Genomic DNA, 12,195 nt, shown 5'->3' on the forward strand with positions numbered 1-12,195 from the left:
ATTCCTCTGCCAGCTCTTCCTCTGAATGCCCCACAGGAATTGCTTTCACCACTTGCCTTTCAACCTCTGTCCTCTGTTTTCAGGCCCCGAGTCCTTGGCAGACAGTAAATTAAAGCCCAATCAGTCAGCAAAAACCATTCAGGAGAAAACAATGCTGCTCTCAGGGCATGCTCCCCGAGCCGCTCTGTCAGGCGTTCCAGGCTGTGCACGTCCCAGCGAGGCCGGCTGACAGCCGGACCACCAGGTCCACATCCAAAACCCCTTCTTCCTTGAGCGGAGGCCCTCAAGTACGCCGCTCAGCCAGGGGTCTAAGCTGACCGCAGCCCAGCCAGCTCTGTTCCAGTCACGAGCCTCCACTCAGTTCCTAACCCCAGAGTCTTAGCATCACTGGCTGGGAAACTTGCCTCAGAAGCAGAGCAGAGCACACAGCTAAGTCTTGCTACCCTTCCTTACCTTGCGTGTCTGAGCAAATCCTGGGCCACGTGGTGATGCAAGGTGTTCAAGCTGGGTTCAAATCTCAGGTTGCCCCCTATTCGAAATTTCTCCAATGCCAAGCAATTCCCTGAAATCACCAAGTGCACGGTTGCAGATTTATTATCCAACTAAACTCCCAAGTAATTTAGTCCTTGAGGAAAAGAGTAGAGCAGATATTACCTGTCTCGTTGTAGGATTTTGTTTTCAGTTGTACTGTATTCAACACACACACCCTTTTATACTCAATCAAAAGACAGGGGAAGAGTCCACCCAGGGACAGCTGGGCCCGATGTTGCTCTCCCCTCCCCAGCACCTTTGAGATAGGGTAGAGGTCTGCTGTGCCATAAGGGTCACCTCCCTGCCTGAGGATCAAACCTGTGCTGCAGTGGCTGTGGATAGCTTCATAGTGCTGCACTTTAACCTGTTGCACCACCAGAGAGGGTCTGTGACTGCTCTTTTAGAAGCCCAGGTCACCTGGGCTTTAAATACTTCACTTTAAATACTCCCAACACTCCCCCAGCCCCCACCTCCTCGCCTAGCACGCCCATAGCCCTGCAGGTGATCCAATGCCACAGCTTCCAGCTACCCTGGAAAAAGTTCAAAAAATAGGTGAGCCTGTGGATTCAGGGACAAGTGTTGACTCTAGGATCCATTGCTCACAGGCAAGGAGCTTCTCAGTTGGCCTCTCAATGAGAGTCTGGTGACCTCAAAGAGGCTGTGTTGTTCCCAATTGGGAGACAGTGCACTGCATCTGAAGGTTGCTAGAAGACAGCAGTTAGTTGCAGGGGCCTTTTTCACAGTGAGGGTTTTCCCCTCAGGGCACCTGCTTGCATCTGAGAAATTACAAATATGCACCTACAATCGCTTGCAGCTTGCTGTCACTTGTGACTCCGAACCCTGTTGGAGTTTGCCTTTTCTCCTGAGTAGGCCACTCAGACAGGCCAGTTGGGGACCTGCAGGCCCTGCTGAGAGCTGGTCTAGGACCAAGTCTGGAATAAAGTGCTCGAGAGACTCTAGCCTTTCTTCTAAAGTCAAGTTCAAGCACTTGACTGCAGGCCAAGGCTCCAAGTGTCATAGATGCCACCATTTCCGTGGCTCACTCCTCCCTTCTCTATGAGGAGCCTGGGCGTCTCCCCTTTCCTTATAGATAGGGGTCCTTCAGCTTGGGTTTGAGATTATCTGCTCTCCAGTGAAACTTACGCTTTTTAGGGAATCTCAAATAGAGCTTTGCTTTCTCCTCAGAAAGCCATTCAAACGTGTTCTCAAGCCAAATACGTCAAAGTTACATAGTAGGGCACAGTGGCACACAGTAGGGCAGCAAGTTTGTGCCACAGTAACAAGCACTCTGATTGTTCAGTGGTTTGGTACAAGAAAGCGGCTTCTTTCTCGTCCCATCTGACTGCTTCAGTTTTCTCTGTAGAATAGGGATATCGACAATAGTTGTCTCTCTGAGAATGGTTGTGAGGGTTGAATGAATTACTATTTATAAAGTACTCATAAAAGTTCTGGGTCTGTGCTAGGGGCTCTGATAATGTTAGCTTTCACCACCACTGCCTTCCTCATCACCATTGTCACCATCAGCAACGTCTCTGTCATCGTCATCATAGCCATCGTTCTTATCACCTTCACCGCCACCTCCACCACCTACCAGATAGTCTTCCAGGTGTTAGCAGATGGATGTTAAGGTCTCTGCTCTCAGGGGCTATAGGGGAAATGAGAAAATAAACAGATAATTAAATTAGGATGATAATGGCAAATAGTGATGGCGCTGAAACAATAAATCAAGCCTATCGAAAACCACTCATCATTACTATTCAGGAGGGAAATGCAAATTAAAACCACAATGAGATACCATTGCAAATCTATTACATCGACTTTTACACAATTGACAATACTCAGTGCTGGTGAGGATCCGGAGCCCTGGAGCTCCCATTTTTGCTGGTCGGGTTGTAAAATGGTACAGTTAGGTAGTTGTTATGTTGTTAAAAATACAACTCAGCAATCCAACTGCTGGGTATTTGCCCAGGATCAAAATGTTTGTTCACGCAAAAACCTATATGGGCTTATAAGATAGTGACTTTATTCATAATCAGCAGAAACTGAAAGAACCCAAAAATCTTCCAACGAATGAATGAACAATTGAAAACTATATAATAATAAAAAAAAGAATGAAATTCTGATACAAGAAACAACCCAGTAAATCTCGAATACCTAAATGGACAGAACTGGCTTCAAATAAATGAATTAAACTATTCTGTTTGTAGGATGTTCTAGAAAAGGCAAAACTACAGGGACAAAAAACAAAACCAAAAACAGATCGTTGGTTGCTAGGGGCTGGGGTGGTGGGGAGATGACTCCAAAGGGGCATGAAGAGTCTGGGGGGGGCGATGGATTTGCTCTACACCTTGATTGTGGTCATGTTCATGCGATCGTCTGCAGCCGTCAAAACTCCCAAAGCTGCACACTAAAAAGGGTAAATTTTACTGTAGGTAAATTATACCTCAATTAACCTGACTGGAAAAAAAGCTCTCTGTGGGATTGTTGAAACAGGGAAAAGCAAATGACAAATCAGTCAATCAGGGTAGTGTGACAGGAGTGAGGAGGGGCTCCCCACACGGTGGTCAGGGAAGGCTTCCTGAGGAAGTGCCTGAGCTGAGCTGGCAAGGAGAAGGAGCCAGACCTGTGCCTCTGGAGGAGAGTCCAGGCAGAGGTAGGGGACAGGCTGGATGGGGAACAATGGGAACCAATGGAGCTGCCTGTTTGAGTGTGTGTGTGAGTGTACACCTAGTGTGAACAAAACGTGTAGGCTTGGCCTTAAGGACAGTGCAAGATGGGAAGGTTGGGGCTTGGATAGGATAAGGTTCCAGGAAGGTTCCAGTCCTGCGTGATGGGTCCATGTTGACTGCTGAAAGAAGCTGGGGGTTTGGGGGTCTGGTGCCATGAGGCTGGTCCTGAAGCAGGAACTTGTCCTGAGCCCTTTTAAGTGGAACTGGACTGAGGGTTGGGTCTTGCTGAGGGAGACCCACCACAGGTGAGCATCTCTTTCGGGACTCATCTTCCTCTTCTTCCCTCTACAGTGCATGCTGAGACCTCAGCGCGCAGGCTGCTGCTTCCCGCGTCCCCAGAGGCCATTCTCTTTGCACTCCTGCTCCATCTGACCCAGGTAGGAGACAGGGGGGCAGGCTCAGCCTGCCTCATGCCTCTGGGCTTGGGGCGGGAGACTCTGGGTGAGGTCCAGGCTGTCCTCCAGGGAATGAGCCCCTGGAGGGTGTTGGAGGTCAGCACCAGGACCTCGTGGGGGAAGCTCTTGGCAGCCATCCTTCTTTGCCAGGTATTCCTGCGGAGCGGAGGTCTCAGGACAGTCCCAGCTCTGCCTGGGTCTGGTTTTCTCAGGAGTCTTCCCCGCACATCCTCCAGCCCCTTGGCTGAGACAGCCTTGCTCTGGTGGCTCTGCTCCCTGAGCTGTCACTGGCTTTCCTGCTCACCTGAAATCCCCTCAGAGCTGTTTCCAAGAGAGGGTGTTTCTCTGTACTCTTGGGCACCCCAGGTGGGAACTTGCTCCTTGGGCCAAGGTCCCCAGAACTGGGATGACTCGCCTGCCAGAAAATGTGCAGGCTGTCCAGTCAAATTTCAGTTTTGGACAGACAACAAAACTTTTCAGTGTAAGTATGGCCCAGACATTGGGTCTTATGGATTTTGTTGAAAACCCCAGCAAGGACCAGAGCCCCTTCTTCCTCTGGCCAGTCTTCCCTGCTGGGCCCACCTCTGCCGCCTCGGGGCCTACCTCCAGTGCCTGTGCTGTGTGTCTGGAGCCAGAGGAGGCTGAATCTGTGCAAGGCCTGGCAGTGGGCATTTCCCCACCTCCTAGCTCCATGGGTGGTCCCGGGGAACAGACCAGGGATGCCCCTGGCAGCAGGGGCAATTCCTGGCTGGGGTTGGGGGGGGGCACCCTCAGGTTTCTTGTCTTTCCTTTTCTGGCTCTGACTACAGAGTCCAGTTGAGGAGATCACAGGCCTTTGTACCTGTGACAAGAGTTGTGAGACAGGCACAGAGATGTGAAAGGAACCAGGAATAGAAAAGTGTTTCATGAGCTCGGAGCCAAGAGGGCTTGGAGGTGTAGGGGTGGAGGTTGGGGTTAGCAGGACTGAGCAGGGCCGAGTAATGGAGGACTTGGAATGGCCTACATCTGCATTTTTCACTGCTGGGCCATCTTGGGGAGTGTTCTTTCTGTAAGCAGAATCATCTTCCTAGCCACCTCTAGCTACCCATCTAGAAGTATTTTTTTTTCCAAAGACTTATTTATTTATGCATACAGAACTGGGGTACAGGCCAGAGATGCAGGAGCAGTGAGAGGGTTCACCAGAGACAGAGTGGGGAGCAGAACAGGCAGACTGATGAAGTACACTGCTGAGGGGTCAGGAGAGGTCTGTCACGCCATGTGGATCGCCTCCATGCTGGGGCTCGAACTCATGCTGAAGTGGCTTTAGCTTCTCAGTGCTATGCTTTCACCCGCTGCGCCACCATGGAGGGCCTCCCATCTGGAGATACTTAAGGTTTACAGTTCAGCCCTTATCTCCCCTCAAACCCCCTTCTTGGCTGTTTGTCGTGCAGTTCACAAGACAGTGGACCCTTGAGCAACTCAGGTTGGTCCCATGAGGACTTTTTACCCACAGGCAGGCATTCATGGACTCAGCTAACCTCCGATGTTGGTTGGTTCCTCTGTGGATGTGGAACCCAAGGATATGAAGGACTGACTTTAAATTATATTTGGAATTACAACACTGTGCAGGTGGAGTGACAGGCTAGCCTAGCCCTAGTTATTGAAGGGTCAACTATATCCCCCTCCCCTAGATTTGTTTTTATACAATCATTAACATTTTTAAAAGAAAGAACATGGAACCCTTTTACTTATACTGTTCTGTCGCTTGATTTTTCACTTTCCAGGACACTGTAGATTATTCCAGAGTTCTTCCTTATCTTTTCACTCCCATTGTGCGGATGGTCTTTGAATGACCTATCAATCATTAATCTTGTTAGTGACTTTTGAGATGCCTCCAGTGCTTGGATATTTGTCAGCCTCACTTAGGCAACCTCCCAGTTATACATGCGTGTGCACTTGAGTTATGGATCCCTCAGGGGCACCTCTGGAAATGAGCTGCCTGGGTCGCTGCCCAGGGTCACAGATGTGATCTGTGCAACCATAGCCACCTCCAGAAGGTTGTGCTGACTTACCATGCAGAGAAGCTTCATCTGCTCACCCTGCCAGCCCTGGCCTCATCACTTATGTCCCTGATAGGTAATCAGACTTTACATGTCTTTGCTTGCTAATGGGGTCGTGTGCATTTCTGTATGCTTATTTTTTCAGTTTCTTCACTTGTGATTTGAATTACACCCTTGGCTCATTCTTCTGTTCCTCTGTCCAGTCATTCAGTAAGCTCTCACTGAGCACCTCCTATATGCTGGCACTGCTTTGATTAGGGACCTAACAGTGAACAAAACTGATAAAAAACATATTGCTTCATGGAACTTGCTCTCCAGAGTGGGATAAACAATGAAGGAGAAACAGATATGTGAAATACCACTGTGTTTGGGGGTGTTATGGGCTTAGGGGAGAAAGTGAATAGGTGAGGGTTGGGAGATGCTGGGTAAGTTAGTATGGGAATTGTGAAGGCCCATGGGGGGTGGGGGGTGGTGTGTACTGCAGGAAAGGCTGTGGGATGTGAGGGTGAGTCACGTGGAGGCCTGGCACCTTGAATCAGGAACAGTTCTGGCCTGCTCAAGGCTCAGGAGATGGCCCAGGCCAGGTGTGTGTGGCTGAAAGGGGGGAGGTAGGCCGGGGAGGTATCTGGGACCCCGCCGGGCATCATGGGCCATGCAGAGGACTTGACTTTTACTCAGAAGAGGAAGCCATGGGAGGTTCTGAACAGTGGCCAGACACAATCTGAACTTCACTTTAATCAGATCATGCTTGCTGACCTGTGAAGGGGGCCGGGAGGAAGCAGGGGGATCAGTCAGGAGCTGTTGCAGTGATCCAAGGAAGCGATAATGGCAGCTTGGACCAGGGTTTCTGATAGGTGGGGGAGAAGTGGATGACTCTGGTACCTGTTACTGGTAGTAGGACTTGTTGACAGGATGGAATGTGGGCTGTCATAGCCAAATAGAGCCAGGGGGCTCACTCATGAGGCACTTGAGAGACTGGGAAGTCCAAGCTTCAGGTGCTGCATCTCAGTGCTCATGAGTGCCCTCTTCCTGGCTTGCAGATGTCACAATTTCACTGTGTGCTCACATGGCCATTTTATGCAGGGCAGGAGTGGGGCAGAGGTGTGGGGGTGGAGGTGTGGGGGTGGAGGTGTGGGGCTCAAGCTCTGGTGTCTCTCCTAAGAAGGTCACTAATGCCATCGTGGGACCCCACCCATATGACTTCATCAGTTACCTCCCAAGACCTCTCCATCTAAATACCATCGCATTGGGGTGTTAGAGGTTAAACAGGGAGCTTGGGGAGCACTTCCAAGGTTTTAACCCTCCTTACTGTAAGATGGGTTGCTACCACAGAGACTGCACAGAGATGAGGAGAAGCAGACCTGGCATAAGAGAGACGAGCTCAACTGTGGGCAGGACTGGTTACATCGTGGGTAGGGCCCAGGGCACAAGGGAATTGGGCCTTTAAAATGTCCATTTAGGACCCAGCAATCCCACTCCTAGGTATTTACCCAAAAGACACAAAAACACTGATTCAAAAAGACGCCTGCACCCCCACCTTTATTGCTGCTTTATTTACAATAGGAAAGACATGGAATCAGCCCAAATGCCCAAAAGTAGATGATTGGATTAAAAAGATGTGGTACATATACACAAAGGAATATTATTCAGCAATCAAAAAGATAAACACATGTCTTTTGCAGCAACATGGATGGAGCTGGAAGGGATCATGCTTAATGAAATAAGCCAGAAAGAAAAAGAAAAATGCCGGATGGTTCCACTCATAGCAGGAGTACAAAGGATGAGGGGGGAAATAATAATAATAACGAACAACTGTATACCAGAGACATTTTATGGGGGTGGAGTGGGAAATGGGACCAAAAATTGGGGCAAAGGGGAAGTGCACTGGACTATGGTGATGGCACACGGGTGATTTGGTAATGGGAAGCCCTTGGGGATTATAGCTGAGATGGAAAAAGTCACAAAATGATGTAATAATAGACTATTATTTTTTTAAAAAAATGTCCATTTAAAAATTTCTTAAGAGGTCCTCCCTGGTGGTGCAATCAGTTAGGACGCAAGCTAGCCATAGCCACTTCAGTGCGAGTTCAATCCCCTGCCCTGAGGTGACCCACATGGCACAGCAGACCTCTCCTGTCTCTCCTGCTGCTCCCCTCAGTAGTGTATTTCATGGATCTGCCAATTCTGCTCCCCACTCTGTCTCCAGTGAATCCTCTCACTGCTCCAGCACCTCTGGCCTGCACCCCAGTTCTTTATGCATAAATAAATACATCTTTAAAATAAAAGTCTTAAGAACTTCAAAATGAGGACAGTGGAGCATTTACTGAAGCCTGGGCCTTCTGTGTGTGTAGCTGCCCAGGGGACACCTGTGAGCAGGCCAACAGATGCCCCAGTGCAAACGTGGAGTTTCGGGCTAAAGGTAGGAGGCTAAAGTTTTTGGTACCAGACTGTGCAGGAGATAGAAACTTGGGGTCATTAGCAAAAACATAGTGTTTAAAGGCTGTGAGACAGAGGGTGGGACTCAAAGAATGGGTATAAGGTGGAGAGAGGAGGACCATTGGGATGCTCACAAGGACCTGCCAAGTGGACGGACCAGTGGATGAGCGTCAGGCAGGTGTGATGTCCTGGAGGCCAAGGGCAAGGTGTGTTTCAAGCATGAGGTCTGGCAAGATGCAGCCTGAGCATCGATCATGCATTAGCTGTGGAGAGGTCACAGGTGACCTTGGCCTCGGAGATGGGGGTAGGGAAATGCATCTTGGCGAATTGATTTATAAGAGGGTAAGGGGTTTAAACCTTTCTCTGCCATGTGTTGCAAATCTTTTTTTCCCCATTGTTTTGTGGGGGTTTGATGATTTACATTTAGAGTTTTGTTTTTTATACCGTAAATGCTTAAAATCACCCTGTGGTCAAGTTTGTCACTCTTTGCCTTTATTGTGAGCTTTTGAAAAAGTTGTCCTATCTTGTTCCCTTGCTGCTTATGATATTTAAAGCCACCTTACCCTCTAGTTCATCTGGAATGCTGTTATATGCAGGGCCCATTGTAGCGATTAAGTGTTTTTTTTTTTTTTCCACAGAAACTCCATTCCTATCCTCTGCTCCGTATCTCCTTAGTCTGTGTCTGTACTGGGCCTGATGATCAAGTCCGCGCGGGTCTTTGCCTGGGGGGAGATTTAGGAAATTGGGAGAATAGGTCTGGAGGAGTGTGAGGGAAAGCTGCCACAGTCGCCTGCAGTGAGGGGACATGCAAAGGGCAGTCAGGGGCCAGGATGCTCTCGGTCCTTGAGGGCCTCCTGCTGCACAGCCCTGCTCACAGCGCAGGAACCTGCAGTTGGGAGCGGTTTCAGCACAGTCTCTCAGCCTGGCCTCCTAGCGGGCGGAGCCTAGCCTGGAAGGCAGCCCTCTCCCATCCCGGGATTCTGTGCCTGTTCTGTCCATCCTGGTGAAGGGGGTTTCAGAAAACCTGGAAGGATTCCAGGCACAAGGTACTGCCACACCCCTCTCTGCATCCCCGTCTGCCATTTGGCTGGGTTTGGAAGGTTTTCCCATTTCCAAGAGCAACCTGCTAACACTGAAATACTCCTGGCAGGGAATCACACGTTAGGTTTACAGCTAAAGTCTTAATTATCAGTTAACACCTCTGTTGGGATTAGCTGACAGCCAGCTGAGGACACTGAGTGGGGGCCGGGTATGATGCAGATCTGGGCTGGTAAAGGCCAAGAAGGGGGAGGGGTGAAAGCAGGGTGGGGGGGGTGGTGTGTGGGCGAGTGACTGGAACCCAGCATTTCCCAGCTCCTTCCTGGGCCTCAGAAAGAGGGGAGGTGGAGTTGGGCCCTTGTAGGAAGGGAAGAGGACCCAGGAGTTGAGGGAGCAAGCACACAGAAGAGGAGGGAAGGGCAGCCACTCTCTGGAAACCCAGGGCTGGGGCTCATAGAGGCACTGGCAGCTATTAGGCACCAGCCACATCCTGGTACCAGAAGGGGCTTGTGACTTGCTTGGTCTCAGTCTCCAGAAGGCAGGCGATCTGCTACCCGTGAGCCACCTCCAGCAGACCTGCTTTCTCAGTCACTCAAGCTGGGCCTATCTCTGACACTCACAGACAGACCTGGCACCCAGCCCTGACGTGTAATGGAAGGAGAGGGGCTACACCTTGGAACCTCCTCTAGGGCTTTGAGGCTCAGTCTATACTGCCAGAGTCAGGGCTAAGTGTTGGAGCAGGGTCAGAGGTCAGTGTGTGGCCAGAGTTAGCAGAGTCTGACCCGAAGCTCATCCAGGTGGGTGGCTGAACGGCTTAGGCTGAAAGAAATTAAAGCAGGAGGCCCTCGGTGGGTCCAGCAGCTGTCTCCTCTGGGACAGGAGGGCAGTGGAGGAGAAAGGAGATGTAACTGTGTGTCTGTAAAGCTGGGACTCCTCTCCTTCAGGAGCTTCCTTCCACCTTTACTTCACTCTGCTCAAGTGGGGACTGGTAACTGTTTGGGGGTGATGGGCTGCCTAAGTTCCCCAGTGCATCCCAGAGCTCTGGCTAGGCTCCTGGGATGGTGATGGAATTCCTCAGAACGGCCTCTTCCTGCCTCCTCTGCCAGTCAGACTTGACCTTGCTCCTCGTCTCTGGCAGTCTGGCCCTGAGACACTCATACCCTTTTGGCTGAAGCCTGACCTAGGTCCTGGGGAACCTGCATTCAGCACACCTCCACTTGTCTTTTCATTCTCATCTGCATACTCTCCTCAAGGTGCTACAGGCCTCATCCCCAGGAACGGGGAAAGGAGAGGAAGTGAGATTTTCCTGTGAGGTCAGTGTCCAGGAATAAGCACTTGAGGGTGTGCCAGGAAGGGGCACTGGCACCTCAGGAGGTGCTGGGTTAGGGCTTGTCAGGAGCTGGGTGACAGCTGGGAGGCATGAGGGGCTAGATGGAGACTTTGAAGAACTCTTCTCTTGAGTAGTTCAGACTCTCCCTGGGGACATCCTTCATTTGACAAATACTTACTGGGCTCCTGCTTTCCAAGGCCCAGAGTATACAGCTGTGGCCAAGTGGAAGTAGTTCCTGTCCCCATGGAGTGGATGGTCTACAAGGCTGTGGCTGAAGGGCCTTAGCCTGCCACTCCCACCTCCTCACAGCACAAACATAGGGGCTCACGAGGTTGGTTCTAGAAGCCGCCTGTCCTTGAGGTAGCTGAGGGAGATGCTCAATGAAAGAGGCATTTCTTTCTCCTGATGGAATGCTCTGGGACGGAGAATGGCTGAGACAAGTAGAAACTGATGAGGAGCCCCCCTTTGTGGGTCACCTGCCAGGACAGAGAAAAGGGATATGGAGCCCAGAAGCACAGCATGCAGTTATCCTGTTTTGCCCAGGACTGTCCCACTTGTAGGGGCTCTCAGTCCCAGACAACTGGTTACCCTACATGAAAACTGCTCTGGTCCCCTCACCACCAATCTCTGCTCCTGCCCAACTCAGAGTATCCAGTCAGGCTACCCTGGGCCTTTGAGAAACTGGGTGCCTAGGTTACATTGCCATCTATGCCCTGGGATTGTGGGCTCCCTGGGGGTATCCTAACAGAGGAAGGGGCACAGCCCCACTGCTGTGATTGAGCTGCCTTCAGAGTCCCCCAAAATCGAGGCCATTTCCAGCAGTGGACTTGATTCTGAAGCTCAGGAAATGTGGGGGGCCTTGAGGCAGGAAGCAGCTGCAGGTCTGTTTACCCTCTTATGTCCCCTTCCCTCTGCCCATGAAAGGCTGGTCCCCCCACTGCCCTGGGTTCTGCTGCCTTGAGTCAGAAACCGGGCTCCTCTTCCCAGTTCTGCGTCCAGCTTGCCATGTGACCCGGGACAGGTGATCCTCAACCTGAACCTCCGTGGTCTCTCTGGAGACTCGGCTGTCTCTGGGACCAGAGCTGGCTGAGGGAGGTTTTGCAGAGCACGAGATAGGCCTGAATTAATGCGTTGGTGTGGTAACTTAGGGTTCAAATTTCTACCCTTGGGGTGCCATCTGTGGGTTGCATAGAGGGGTCCCACCTTACACTTCCATGGAAGAGACAGTGGTAACATTTAGAGATTGAATATCGGAGGCCGCAGCCAGGGCTGGGCTGTGTTTATGTTTGATCCCATTTTAAATAATTTGGTGCTTTTCAAATTTAACTTGCATACCATAGATAATTCAGGTATAATTTATATATCATAAAATCTACCCTTTCAAGGTATACATTTCAGTGATTTTAGTATATTCCTAAGATCATGCAACCATCATCATAATCTATCTACTTCCAGAACATTTTCATTACCCAAAAAAGAAACCTCAGAGTCATTGGTGGTCACTCCCCATCCCTGTCCACCAGGCCTTGGCAATCACGAGTCCTCTTTTTGCGTATCTGGATATACCTGTTGTGGATATTTCTTAGAAGGGGAGCGATGCAGTATGTGGTCTTTGTAAATGACTTCTTTCACTAAGCAAACTGTTTTCAGGGTTGTAACATGCATCAATACTTCATTCCTTTCATGGCAGACTAATA

The 12,195-nt window shown here is 50.3% G+C and overlaps 1 protein-coding gene across 6 annotated transcripts in view; it reads left to right on the forward strand.

Annotated features, from left to right (window-relative positions):
* Positions 1-12,195, forward strand: part of LINGO1 (leucine rich repeat and Ig domain containing 1) — a 155,526-nt gene that overhangs the window by 92,854 nt on the left and 50,477 nt on the right. For 5 of the 6 annotated variants that reach the window (XR_001145732.1, XM_012728721.1, XM_012728724.1 and 2 more), the window contains one exon: positions 3,552-3,637. The exons of the other annotated variant lie outside the window; for it this stretch is intronic. The gene's annotated coding sequence lies outside the window, so the exon portion shown is untranslated. The remainder of the gene's footprint in view (positions 1-3,551; positions 3,638-12,195) is intronic. 6 annotated transcript variants of the gene reach the window in all.

Source organism: Condylura cristata, unplaced genomic scaffold (assembly GCF_000260355.1).
Source record: "Condylura cristata isolate star-nosed mole 26May11 unplaced genomic scaffold, ConCri1.0 scaffold00023, whole genome shotgun sequence".
Lineage (NCBI taxonomy): Eukaryota > Metazoa > Chordata > Mammalia > Eulipotyphla > Talpidae > Condylura > Condylura cristata.